The following is a 13,136-nucleotide window of genomic DNA, read 5'->3' on the forward strand; positions in this document are numbered from 1 at the left end:
CCTAGATCATCAGACTTCCATCAGAATGGTTTTGCTAGAGAAAGGACCTTGTTGGGAGTGGATCAGGACTGGAAAGTTGGCAATAATAGACTTACAGGGAGAGGCAGAGCAAAAGGTTTTGGAATGAGAAGAGCAAAATACAAGAACGAGTTCAGTAGAAGTAATAAACACTGAATTCATGGAAAGGCTGGGGGAAAGCAGGCGAGGACTGGCAATGTGATGGTTAAAGCTGGAAACTAAGCAACAGAGAATGAGTAATGTTTCACAGAGAACAAATCAAAAGAACCTCGGTGAATGAAAAAACAGAAAAACAGACATAAGTTGAATGAGTATGCAGGAGCACTAAGTTCCCAACATGAGAAAAAGTCAGAAAAGGATTATAGAAGATTCACATGAATCGTAAGGGAGTTCAGAGGCAGCAGCTCAATGAAAGCACGAGAGGAAAGAGCAACAAGGTGCAGAGAAAACATTGAAGAGCAGGTCAAAATGGAAGAGAGGAAAGCAGTACAGTGGAAGAATAAAGCCAATGGTTCTCATGGTGGGAAGGACAAGGAAACTTCAGCATTTTTGTCAGGTTATTAACCTCACAACAAGACAGTCATGGATTAAAATGCTGTTCCTAATAAGAGAAAGAGAGTGTCAATATCAGCATAAAAGGCAGGGCTATCAGCAGGAGTTAATGGGGTAGGTAGGGTAGAGAGTATTTTCCACCCCTAGGCCACATGTAAAATTAACCATATGAACTATGTCAGAAGGTATCTACATCAGAACTGTGGATTTTCTAGGTTTCTTCTTAAGAACTCAAACATTGTTTTATCTGCGAAAAGGAGATGAGAAGTGGAAGAAGTATTAGACTGCAGTCCAGGGCCAAAAAAAAAAATCCCAAGAGGCTAAAGAGAATCCACGATGTTCTCAGCAGTGTGACTCATGGGAGAGGACTTGGATGCTACCAAGCACAGATTACAGCTGCAGCCTACGCCTGGTCTCATTCTGCTTCTCTTTTGAAATTCAGAAGCTTTGACAGTCGTACACTCCTGCTGCCTGCAAGAGCTTCAGCAGGTACATCTCAGACAGCTGAGCTGTTGTTGGAGCCACTCTCTAATTCAAAGGGCCTTTTTTATAAGAGGAATATGAAGGAAGTTACCCGTGTTCTGGTTTTGATATGAAATTGCTTTATGCCAAACACAGATATATGTTACTTCACAGAAAATTACTCTGCAACCAGAAACATTTAAGTATAACATTGTACAATGGCCAATAAGCTCCTTCAAAAGCCAAGCCAAGCCATCGTTTTGCCAGTTAGATAAAGTTCTGTAGAGACCTATAGAAACTAAGTTATTTTTCACTCAAAGAAAAGCAAAAAGACCTTGGTATCTGATGCATCAACTTCTTTAGCTCCCATTTTTCCTTCACTGACACCTCCCCCTGAACAAAACACCAACACAAAACCCCACCACCAACTAATTGCTGCTGCCAGAAAGAACCTAGCATCCTTTTGAGGTTTAGCAGCCACGAGGATTTCTCTTCAGTCTCTCCTTTCAATTCTCTCCCTCTGGAGGGGTGATCACAGCCTCCTCACAGCCCAGCTGCAGTTGCTGCAGTTCCACACCCACCAGCACACGCACAGGGATCCCAGTCACTCCCTGCTGCCTCCTCACTCCCGATTGACTCTAAGCAGCTTATGGTGAACATACAATGAATATTAGAGGACACTGGTGGTTAAATTCTTTTCATCAGACTTTTAAAGAAGTCTTTTAATAAGCAAGTTGGTCATGGATAGAGATGCAGGTTGCAGATTTGAAGAGGATGAAGGCCTGATTTATCCAAAAAGGGAAGCTAAATGTGCAGTGCAAACATCTCTAGCAATAGTCTCAGTGTGTTTTTCACCACTTGTGCTCTGAAGAGTTTAAGCTCCTTAGATAATGTTAGGTCTTTCGTCTTATTCAACCTTGCTTTTCTACTGAGATGAAAACTATTTCTAAATGAGGCACTAAATGAGAATGTAAAATGAGTTGGAGGAACTTAAGCAATTATGGTGAATTGGCACCCTATGATAAGTGACACTTTGGGGTGAGGGCATTCGTAGTTCTTCCTCACCAGAACCAGTGACAGTATTTATTAAGAGAAAATAAGAGTGAAAACATTCCAAACCCTGTGAAGTGCTGTGGCTGTGATCCACTTACCATTAAAAGTAATGGTTTTGTTGACTTCAGTCGATTTTGAAATGAACCTGTATTTGGTTTTGAACAGGATGAAAATAAAAACAATGTATTTAACAACACTGCAAGCAGGATACCAAAGTGCCAGCAATAGAAACTGTTTTACTGATGAAAATTTAGTATTCAGTGCATGATTCATACTCTTCATATATTGGAATATCTACGGTGAGAACTTCTGTAAGAATAGATACAAAAATAGTTTAATTTTCAGCTCCCTGCTTTTGTATGATCTCAGCATGACTGTATTTCTAGGAAATGCTGAAGCATGATCAGTATCATTGTGTTTCAACATTAATTTCTTGCTCTGTGCACATGTTCCCAGCCTGGCTTCTGCAGGTATTCACTATGTTTGTTCCTAGTTTCATCAATCTTGGAAGAGCAGAGGCCAGATCTGACCACATCCATTTTGAGTCATGCTATGACAAGACTTGGTTGGATTTATTCATAGGGCTATACTGATCCTGTCAGAATAGTGGATGGCTTTCATATCATTCCAAGAATAGATTTTTTGTCTATAAAACAAATACGAAACATTAGGCATTGTATATTGATTACCATTAATTACTCTTAAAATGGATTAGTTACAAAATAAACAGCTAAATTTGAGGAAGCCTGTGTTGATTTTTAATCCAGGTATTTACTTTCACGTAGGAGTATCATGATTTAGATTTAGCTGGGTAAAGTTGTTATTTTTCAGCCTCAAGCAAGCTTGTAAATTGTTATTTTTTCCCAAACCTGAAACATAGGAATGATAGATGGATTTAATTTTGTTATTAAGGATAAACCAAAATCCAGTAATTTTTCTTGAGGTTTTATTTTTCATTCTTAACTGTACTACTACTAGTAATATTAGAAGGTGTAGCTTCCAATCTTGTTGCACATACTGGTGATCCATTAACACTACCAGTACTCTTCTATCTATACATGTGTGGAGAGAGAGAGAGGGAGGAGGGTCATCACTGCTCCTGTTCAAGTTGTGTTGCATGTAAGGGCATTCTCATCATTCAGATATTTCCTCCCTCCTTTTTTTTTTTATTCTCTGCAGTCCTGCAAACTTCCTAGTCATGCAGCCAATATGTCTATATTTTTACTTATCCTTTAGCCCTTCAATTCTGTCTCTAAAAAATCCATCCCTCTCCTATTGCACAAATTCTCCTTTACTGTTCAAAATTTTCCCCCCCCCTTTTTTTTTTATTCTCTGCAGTCCTGCAAACTTCCTAGTCATGCAGCCAATATGTCTATATTTTTACTTATCCTTTAGCCCTTCAATTCTGTCTCTAAAAAATCCATCCCTCTCCTATTGCACAAATTCTCCTTTACTGAGGTCAGAAAAGTTTCCTTTTTCTATCACACCCTAACTGGACTTGTCTCCTCCTCTTTAAGGTACATAGAAGTCAGCTCACCATTTTGGGGCCCTGGTAATCTCATTCCTTTTGTTTGAAGCAGGCTATTGAATCATGTTTTGAGAACTGATGGGTTGATTTATGATATTACACACATGATCTACTGTTACTGTTAACGGCAATACCCCCAAATTTTGCAATTTTTGTCTGCATGAAGCTGTCCTATCAGCTTATGGGAGAGCCTCACTGACCAGCCAAATGTACACCACCACCCTCACAGCACAGATTTAACAGCAGCTCTCAGGTAGTTGCTTTTCCATTCCTTTTACTCTCAGTGACATCTCTTCTTGACTCAAGAAGCTGCAGCACTAAAATTATCTGAAAGCTGAAAGGTGCTAATCGAGCCTTTCGTTTATTCATTATTCAGCAGTGGATCCTTAGTTATTCATTTCTCATATTACCAGGAAAAAAATACTTCTGGTGACACTCTAGCCTACTATTAAGATGGCACATAAAGCTGGAATTTTATCGCTGATGCCTAACTATTCTAGTTAGCATTCTGCATTTCACACAGATGAGATATGCAGGAAAAAAGCTGATGACTCACCATTTTATTTCTTTTTGCTCACTAAAAATCTACTGTTGATATCATTTTAGAAGCAGCTCTGTTAAACAGGCACAGATCTGGGACATGAAATAATGCATATGGTGCAGGTTACCCACAGCACATCCAGCCTTCAGCAGAGGAGCTGGACATGAATTTCTCAGCAAGCCACATTGGGTCAAAACAGTGCAAAAGCTATTGCAGCTGTAGGGATTCCAAATCCACCTTAAACTCACAAAGCAGATTTACCAAGGGGAGAGGATGGGAGGGAAATATCCACAATACACAGCAGAACAATAATTCATCTTGAGGACTTCATTAAAGGATGACAAGGACATCTCTGAGGGCACTCAGCTGGCTGGGGTGAGGTGTGGGGTCTGCATTTCCAGTGATCTCAGATACCACTGGTTAGGTATCACACTGTTCCTTGACCGATAACTAACAGGATAATTGTGCCTAAAAGCACAGCTTTTGTTACGTTTTGGTTCATTTACAGCATACCTCAAGACTTTTAAATTGAGATTTTGGAATTAATATTTTAACTATGAAAAGGGACAGTGCCTTTTAAAGCCATCTCTGACTTTCAAACAACTTTTGCATCTCTGTTGTAGCAAGGCTAAAAAATTCCTCCTCAAGATGCATCTTAGTAGTAGGAGAACAACCCACAATCTACCCAAAAAAGCTACAGGCATTCCAGAAAACAAGACACATAAAATTTCTTACTTCTCAACTCCGGGAAAACGCTCAATAAGGTGTCTCCCCATCTCTGCCAAAGGCACAAAAACAGACAATGCTACAGAGCTCCCAGCTGGCTTAGCTTTCAGCCCAAACCCACCTTATAGCAATCCCAATTTGGTTGCAATCTCTTCCAGCTGGCAGCAGTCCCATTAGGATGCAATGCCACTGACACACACCTACTGGCAGTCCCCTCATCCCAAAGAATATTTTGTGCCAAAAGCTCAGGAGAAATAAACCCCAGGTTGTGTCACCTCTCTGCTGGCTGAAGGCTCAGGGCAATAGGGAAACCTCCAGTAAAAGCTCTAGGTGGTTTTGCTCAGTTAGACACAGGACTGGCACTGAACAAGTCAGTACATTGTCATCATGGTACTGTTTGTGTCTCCTTGGGTATTCTGAGAACTCTTTTTTTTTTCAGTTCATAAGAATGAGGTACAATTTTGGGTTGTATTTCAGATTCTTATGTGCACTCTTAACTAGTTCTCTGTACAAAAATAATTTTAACTGTCCCTTCTCATTTTTTGTGTTGATTGCAGGAGGGAGCTCATTGGTAAGGGTGACATTTCTAAAGGATTTTGCAGAAGTTAAAAGGAAGAGCTAAGTCCTTGACCTCTTGCACACCTGTATTATTTTCTGAAATCTTTTCATCTTGACCTTCTATTTCTTGTATAAGTGGTTGATCACCACTTGCCTCTGACTAATCCCAACAGAAGCTTAAGAAACTGTAGTGAAAAATTGTATTTTCTATGTATTTTGTGACTAGCTAACTCTGAAAAAACATATCCTTTTAAATGACATCTTAAAAATTATGGAATCTGTAATTGATGGTTCTGATAATAAGATGCAGACATAAAGTAAACAATGAGATTGATGTACTGTTAACATACCTCCATCAACTATAAATCTTTGCAACATAGATAAAGACACATCATAAATGCCATGTCTCAGAAATTCCATTTGCACCAGATCTCACAGCTGAGTAAGAACAATGCTGCATAGATTGACAGCATTCCATCTGGTCTCCTTTAAAACAAACAATTGACTGTTTTCTTGAATTGACTTGTTTATGTAAACTTTCAACGAGGTCTGTGAATAATTCTTGACAGGTTAATCATGAAAACATAATGTATCCAAAATGCAAGGCTACAGTTGTACAGATAAGCTTTGATGAGTTACAGCCTTCTGTCATTGGAGGTATCCAACAACATGAAGAAGATACTGACTGAAAATACCTGGAGACTGTAATTGTTCTGCTCATTGAGAAGTTCCCCCATCACTTGGTAATTAAATCTACAATGTTTAAAGGTAGTCCCAGAGTTCCATATGCCTGTGTGCCCAATCTCCCCTTCAAAGCACACTTTTACTACAATGGCATCACCCATTTCTTCCAGATCTATTCTGCCTAAATTCTGAATTGGAATATTCTGGTATTTTCTGCTTGGGGTTCATTGCCTTCCAGTATCAGAAGGCACAACTAGAAAAGCAACATAAAGTAATCAAAAACACACAGAAACTCAAACACTTCTAGTCTTAATCTGAGGGAGAAAGGCATTTTTGTGATCCAGCCTTTATTGTAAAGCCAGGTTGGGGCTGCCTAAGTTGCAGTGTGAATTAGAAGTTTCCAGGTATGATCCCAAGAGGCCACAATATCAGTGGCTGTTCTTGGTTTCCTTGACTGCAGAAGCGGGATAAGGGTAGAATTGCTATGCCATGGATACAGCAAAGAGAGAGGTTTTTCTTGTCACAGACCAGAGTAATATCCTCTGTAAACATTTAATTTTAGTTTATAACCCGCGTGTGCTGACAGAGAACAGGACTGTAAGAGATCCAATAATTCAGTTCTTTGTCTATATGGTAGGTTATTTCTGTTATTACTTTATAGAAGTTTTAACTTCTGTTATATAGAATTTGCACCGTTCAGGACTGCAGGGTACAATGAGGCCTCTCTGGAAAAAGGGAGAATTGTAGTTTTCAGTGTTAAAAGTCACTGGTTCCTACCTCTTCCTGATGCTACTTGATACTTTAATTTGTTTAGACCATTGTATATTTACTTGACCTGTGAGAGCAAATAATATTGTGCTGATATAATGCTGAACTGCACATCAGCCTCAAGTCTTGCCACATTTAAAACAATTGTTGATCCCTTGAACCTAGTAGCCAAAAATTTGTTCCTGTAACTTAAAAAAAAATACATAAAGTCTTCAGTATTCTATTGCTTTTTGTGAGCACACATGCAAAAAGCAAACTTGACACACCTGTGTAATCACAGCTATGAGGCAAAGTTCAGATTTGCTTTCAGGAACATTGACAGCATGAAACATAATCAGAGGACTTATTGCACATCTAGTCAGGGAACAGAAACAATATGATAATAGAACAATTGTTCAAATTTGGAGTAGGCTAGCCTTAGAATTTTAAATACCTACATAAATGTCACTGAATTACAAATTAAGGTGAGTTTATCTGTTCATGGACATAGATGGATTGAAAAAGAGATTAAAAACATGTCTCTGAAATGACTGATTAAGGTGAAGTCCTACCATTACTGAGCAATATAACATGGAAGCTCAATAGATTCTTAGCAATGGTAAGAATATATGACTATCTTCCCATCACAAAATGGCTTCTGCTGTGGTACCCTGAACTCTGCCAAATTTAAAAGGTCAGGCACAGAAAGGCATCTTGAGAGAAAATCTTCTTGCCAAGGCCTGTTGCAACAATCAACTTGCTGGCAGTACTGAGAGATGCTCCTGTGCAGTGGTGTTAATTCTGGAAAATTGTAGTTTGTCATGGATTTGGTTAGCATCATATGCATTAATCTATTGAATTGAATGCTTTAAATTATATGGAAAATATTTCCTGTAGTTTAGGTTTGAATCCTCTCCTGTAACATAAACACTAGAGAGGAGCAACAGCCAATATCCTGGTCTTTCTTTCCTCATAAAACAGCAAAAAAACCTCCCAAAGTCTAATGCATATATATATATATGTATAAATAGATATTATACATCCAAAAGAAATCATATTTTGTTAACATATTCCAGTATTTGTATTATATGACTTGAGCTGGTAATATTCAGAGACAAAACTCTCTACTTGAAAAATCCAGCCTAATAGCTCAAATTGTATTATCTTCAGAAAGATGTTCCCTTAGCAGGTAGGTAAGTATCCTTTTGAATCATACACACTTTTCTCTTTTAAAGCAAGGACTATAATAACCAGGTGCATGCCCCCTCTGAACAGCAAGCCCTCTCAGAGCTAAACACCCAGCTGGGCTTTTGTTACTGTGCCATGACACTGAATTGTAATCAATTCAGCTCCACTGTGTTGTTTCCTTCCACAACACAACTGTGTCAACTCTATTTGTACATCAACACTTGCTATGCTGCCTAATTGTATTTGCATTCGTGCGGTTTATGAAGATAAAGGTGCTTATTCCACATTGTCTGAGCAAGGTTTGAAAATATAGAAAGCAGGCACAGAAAATCAGTAGAAACACACTGGGAATGTGTGCTAGAATACTGCCTAGATCTCCAGGAAGAATTGATAAAAGATTTGGATTGCTGGGCTGTTCCAGTGAAGCCTTTCCAGTGCCATGACCAAACTGTTGTTTGGATACTCTGAGGAGGAAGCCAATGCCAGCCCAGGAAACAGGGCAGGTAGGGAGGGAATGGCAACTGCATTATGACTTACAAATATTTATGGTGAACCATGAAAATATCTTCATAATTAACTAGTAAATCTTGGTTAAACATTACATTATAGACAGTAAGAGTGGGATTCATCTGTGCAGATTTAGCATCTGCTTGTAGGTGGCTATCTCAGAGCTGCTCACTCAGTGCTTCCCTCAGAGGCAGTGAGAGGAGCTGTCATTTCCAGAGGTCAGCTCTCATTTTCAGAGCTCAATCTCACACAAACGTGGTAGTCAGAAACTAGTCTGGGTGACTCCAATGGAGAAATCTCTTTTTCTTCCACCAGCTCAAAGGGAAGCCTTAGCAACTACTCTGTATGTACATGTCCTTGTTGTGGACGTCTGAAAGTAATGAGTATAATTCCTTCCAACTGCCAAGTCCAGGCAATTACTATTTCATAAATCCACTGTAAAAATAACAGATTAACCAATTGTAGTTCCTATGAAATTATTATTTACTTTCCAGTCATTATTTTTGATGTGTGTGAGCAAAACAAATACTTAGAATCTTTTGGATTTGCCTCTTTAAGTTTTTCTGGCCAAGGTGTTGACTGGTAATCCAACGGGTTATTTCTGCAATGTAGAATCACGTGGAAGTGTTATCACATTTGTCTTTTTGATGTGATGGCTTAGAAATCCAGAGAAGAAACAACTCTCTGGTATAAGGGGCTTAAAGAGAAAACAAAAGGCAAATAGGATTTGTTGGGTAAAACCGTGTTCCCTAATGATTCACTGGGTGTCCAATTAATAATAAAATGGGATTCTGAGGAAATTTTGCTAATCTCTCCCATAAAAACAATGACAAAAAAAGAAAAAAAACCCAAAAAAACCAACATATAGAACTGTTGTCTTCTGAATTTTTGCCATGTGTTTTGTTAGTTGTGAGTTTAAATGTATTTAATAATAACCAATGTTTGAAGTCTGGGTAGGATGGAAGAGATGGCCCCATCACCAATCTGTTCCTTCCATCCAACTCCACCAGTGCCCCTCAGTGTTAAGGAAAAGCAACAGTTCACAGAAGAGTATTTTCTCTGTAGCCTTCATGTCAAGGGTTAAATTCTGTCCTTGATTCCACTTGAAAACTAAAACAACTTAAATTGTTAATATGTATCAACTCCTGATTCAATAACAGAATTAATCAAACTGTATTTAGCCCTTCTCTGTCATATTGTCTATTCCACATACCTTAAATTGCCAGGGAACTTTGCAAAGAAGATCGATTTTGGTTGCTTTGCAACAGTATAGTTTTTCTTGGGATTATTCTTTCATCAATGTAATAGATGAAATTTGGACTTCCTAATCACCATTCTTGAATTCTAGAAAGTTTAATAAAAATTCTGAATATAACACACAAAATATAAGTCATATTATTCTCTCAAGTAAGTGAATGGAATCTGTTGTAACTAGTAATTGATGTGGATTCATTCTGGATACTTTGGAGATCACAAGGAACAAAATTTAGCCTTCTTTTTAAATAAAAATAGGATAATTCTTCTCTGTAAGTATAAATGTGGTTTTATGCACATAGGCCAAGATTATGATTTTTAAGGGCCTTTGAATAAGTTTTCTCTTAGGAAAAAGAAAATAGTTGATTGCTTGTGTAGATTACTGCTGTTACTGCTGAGGGTGGGTACTGTCAACCTTAACATGGGAATAACACTCCCATTTTCTCAGTAAAAAAGCATGATTCAAATAACTGATAATTTATGAATTAGTTTACTGAATTTGTCATTGAACCTGCGACCTCACTGAAACCAACTACAAAACTGTTCAACATTGTTGCTCCTAAAGGCAAGGGAGAACCTGATCAGTGAAACTGTGTGTGCTGGGTTCTCTCCAACTGAAATAAGTGACAAAACTTCCAGTGACTCCTGTGAAAGCAGGGCCAAAAACTTCAGCAGAAATAGTCAGATTCAATTCTCATTTTCAGTTACATAAATCTAAAGAATCTCTTCTGAACTAAGTGGGATTACTGTGATTTAACTCAAAGGAATTGAAAGTATTTTTCTTTAATTCATGGAGGGGGAGAGAGAAAAAGGCGTCATTGCTTTGTATTGCCTCACCCCTGTGTATCAAGCAAGGCTGCTGTCAAAATCCTTATCTGCTTAAGCTGGAGAGGAAGAGCTGACTTCACCATTGAAGGATTTGAGCTTTTATTACCTACTGAATTTTCTGTTATCCTTATCCCCTTCCCCACTGCTTAGCAGGTAGATTCCTTAAGAAGGGACAAATTTCTGTTTCTGTCTACACTTCTTAAAATTTAACATACCTCGTTCCATCAGTGCATAGTCAGAACTGAGACAACCAGAACACTTTCACTTCAGTCCTTCAGAGCTACCTGGCTGGTTATTTTTAGATTATCAACACTAAATTCAAAACCAAGGTCTGCAACTGAAACATGAAACTGTTCTGGAGGCTTACAAAATTCAAGGTAGTACCTGCAGAAGACTTACTCAACTCTTCTCACCAGTGGCCTGTGGAGTGACAAGCACATAATCTCAGCCAGAGGTGTAGCATTCTTTATGTAGCATGCAGAGTTTATTCCTCTCTGTAAGGTCCATTGTCAGAGTGAAATTTCCATGCCTTGCACAGAATTAATCAGCTTTTCTTCCTTATAAGCATACATATGTACACAGAAGGGGTTTCTTCTCTGAAAATGCAATCAGTGCTTTGGTAACAAAAGATAGTATGAGTTTTCCTCCTAAATATGCCTTATAACTAGGAGGTTTTCTTTTGATTACACCTGCCACTGGCTTCTTGAAGACTGGATCTTCATCCTTCTATACACATAGGCCTCTCCTCTGATAATGTCCTTAATCCAAGGGCAGGGATCTGTGCTTTTTGCATGATAGCTTCCAAACAAATGATTTGATGGAGACAGCCACATTAATGGCAAAACACTCTCTGTTCTGCAGAGCTGTGTCTGTTCAGCTGTCAAATCTGTGCCTGTTGAAGAAAAGTGAGGATTTCTGCCTATAACAGCACCTAAGGCATCAGCTCGGACTTCCAACGTCTATATCCATAAAGTCAGACAAAATTTCCCCTAAATCCAAAATACACACTCATTTTTTGCCCCTTTGTGATCCACAAGTAGGTATTCAGAGCACCTGACCTGCTGTTGTAACCTTTATGGATGAAATGTTGATGGCCACCCGAAGGGTGTGACCCACAATGGCGCGAAATACTGAGCCCAAATAAAAATCAATTTGTGGGTGTGAGGCTATCAGAAAATGGATATAAACAAATATAAAGAAATGCTGGAGGGAAATCTAGTGATTTTTTCTCAAATCTTCCCAGGAAAATGTTGAGATAGGTCAGTATCTTGCAGAATAAATACTGCAAGAACACACGTTAAACGGCTTCTACAGTGAAACAGCCAAAAGCAGATCAGATCAGTTCTATGAGCAGAAATTAAACTGACATCTATTTGTCTGCAGCTCTCTCAGCTAACATTGAAGGCTTGGAGGTTTTGTGTATGAAGCACTCACCCAAAATGCAAATGCAAAGATACCAAAAAACTTGTGGTGCACAAGTGCAGATGGGAGCCGTCCACAGGTGCAGATTAATATGAACCCTCCTCATTCCTTCACATGCATGGGCACACACGGAGAGGGAACGCATCCAGGCTCTGCAGAGCCACGCATCCTTCCAATGAGCACATGAGACTGCTACCAGGAGCACTTATTACAGAAATTTGGCAGCAGGAGTCTTTTCTGATAGAATGTTATCCAGGCTGCATTTCCCTGGGAGGAGGTGCTACATAGCGTGGAGGTTCTTCTCCCAACAGGCAGAATCTAACGGATTATCTTTCTGAATCATTAAGGGAACACAGCAGATCTTATTAAGGCTCAGCTATTGGCTATTAATGGGTTACAATTTGGGCTAGGAAAGGGAGACCACTTAATTTTTAGAAGAAGGGCCCAAGCTGAAGCAGTAGCTAACAGGAGGCCGGTATCCCTTGAGAAGGTCATTTTCACTGTATCAGCAGCCTGCCTCCCCTTACTATTTTTTGTCTACACACCGCGAAATGTTCCTACCTCACAGTGACACTCATATTTTTTATCCAGCAGAAGCATAGCTTATTGTTTCAAAATGACATCTTTTCCTTCTTGCTATAGAAGTGGGGGGTTTTTTTTGGTTTTTTGGTTTTTTTAAAATTTATTTTGGAAATGTTCATCACTGAACTGATTTAAGAGAGAAGGAAATGCGGAATATTGCACTCACCTCTCCAGCTCCAGGCAGGCAGCCTCCACCTCCTCAATCCATCAGTACAAACGCTCGCATCCACTGACGCCTCTCCTCTGCTTTGGCCCTTTTTCACATCAGCATCTGTGATTTGCCGAGCAGACACACCACGACTGCAGGGACTAGCCCCGCAGCCCCAGCAGGAGCAGGAACCTGCCCTTTCCCATCTTCTCCCTAGAAAACACAACCGTAAAAAGCCGGGCTGTTCTAAAGGCAGCCCAGGGAGCACTTGTCCGGCGGCCCCCCGCGGGAGACAGGGAGGTGCTCCTCGCTCTCGCCGGGGAGCCGGGCAGGGGGAG

General features: G+C 39.4%; 2 protein-coding genes across 2 annotated transcripts in view; one reads left to right on the forward strand and one right to left on the reverse strand.

The window, feature by feature from the left end:
• GNAZ (G protein subunit alpha z) overlaps nt 1-13,121 on the reverse strand; it is a 50,732-nt gene extending 37,611 nt beyond the window's left edge. The window contains exon 1 of the mRNA XM_005428436.2: nt 12,817-13,121. The gene's annotated coding sequence lies outside the window, so the exon portion shown is untranslated. The remainder of the gene's footprint in view (nt 1-12,816) is intronic.
• Nucleotides 1-13,136, forward strand: part of RSPH14 (radial spoke head 14 homolog) — a 72,008-nt gene that overhangs the window by 42,938 nt on the left and 15,934 nt on the right. The gene's annotated exons all lie outside the window — the stretch shown is intronic.

Source organism: Geospiza fortis, unplaced genomic scaffold (genome assembly GCF_000277835.1).
Source record: "Geospiza fortis unplaced genomic scaffold, GeoFor_1.0 scaffold31, whole genome shotgun sequence".
In the NCBI taxonomy this organism is placed as follows: domain Eukaryota; kingdom Metazoa; phylum Chordata; class Aves; order Passeriformes; family Thraupidae; genus Geospiza; species Geospiza fortis.